Genomic DNA, 1,150 nt, shown 5'->3' with positions numbered 1-1,150 from the left:
TGAGCTCTTAATCAATCAAACAAATATACCTTATAATACTGCTCACTATTAGGAGTATTTTAATTATTCCATATCTACTTAAACAATGAGTTTTAAAACTGAGTTTTCATTGCTAATATTGCACTTGATTACTTCACTATAGGTAGTGGGGAGTCATAAAAATATATTTCTACATAAGGCCTGAAAGAATACCAAGGGCTCAAGTAAAAAGAAAATGTTTGTAAAAGGATGATGGCAGTAGTACAAATATGCTTGACACAATCGATGTGTGGATTGTTATGAGCTGTAAGTGCCCCTAATAAATTTTTTAAATCATTTTATTGGGGGCTCTTACAACTCTTATCACAATCCATGTATACATCCATTGTGTCAAGCACATTTGTACATTTGTTGCCCTCATCATTCTCAAAACATTTGCATTCTAGAGCCCTTAAAATGATTTTAAAAAATCATTTTATTGGAGGCTTGTACAACTCATCACAATCCGTACATACATCCATTGTGTCAAGCACGTTTGCTACCATCATCAGTCTCAAAACATTCTCTTTCCACTTGAGCCCCTGGTATTAGATCCTCATTTCTCCCCTCCCTCCCTGCTCCACCCTCCCTCATGAACCCTTGATAATTTATAAATTATTATATTTTGTCATATCTTACACCATATGGTATATCCCTTTACCCACCTTTCCCCTGTCCATCCCCCAGGGAGGAGGTTATATGTAGTTCCTTGTCATCCATTTCCCCTTTCCACCCCACCCTCCCTCCACCCTCCTGGTATCTCCATTCTCAGCACTGGTCCTGAAGGGATCATCTGTCCTGGATTCCCTGTGCTTCCAGTTCCTATCTGTACCACTGGTCTAGCCAGATTTGTAAGATAGAATTGGAATCATGATCATGAGGGGGAAGGAAGCATTTAGGAACTAGAGGGAAGTTGTATATTTCATCGTTGCTACACTGCACAGTGACTGGCTAGTCTCCTCTCTGCGACCCTTCTGTAAGGAGATGTCCAGTTGCCTACAGATGAGTCTTGGGTACCCAATCTGTGCTCCCCTTCATTCACAATGATTTTATTTTTTGTTCTTTGATGCCTGATACCTTATCTCTTCGACACCTAGTGATCACATAGGCTGGGGTGCTTCTTCTACGTGGG

At 40.2% G+C, this 1,150-nt stretch overlaps 1 protein-coding gene across 1 annotated transcript in view; it reads right to left on the bottom strand.

Annotated features, from left to right (window-relative positions):
- Positions 1 to 1,150, bottom strand: part of LOC101642691 (E3 ubiquitin-protein ligase RNF213-like) — a 128,770-nt gene that overhangs the window by 81,433 nt on the left and 46,187 nt on the right. The gene's annotated exons all lie outside the window — the stretch shown is intronic.

The sequence above is a fragment of the Echinops telfairi genome, unplaced genomic scaffold, assembly GCF_000313985.2.
Source record: "Echinops telfairi isolate 266 unplaced genomic scaffold, ASM31398v2 ScPeMD7_7458;HRSCAF=8496, whole genome shotgun sequence".
NCBI lineage: Eukaryota > Metazoa > Chordata > Mammalia > Afrosoricida > Tenrecidae > Echinops > Echinops telfairi.
Note: the sequence above shows the minus strand (reverse complement) of the source record. Positions and strands in the feature narration are given on the sequence as shown.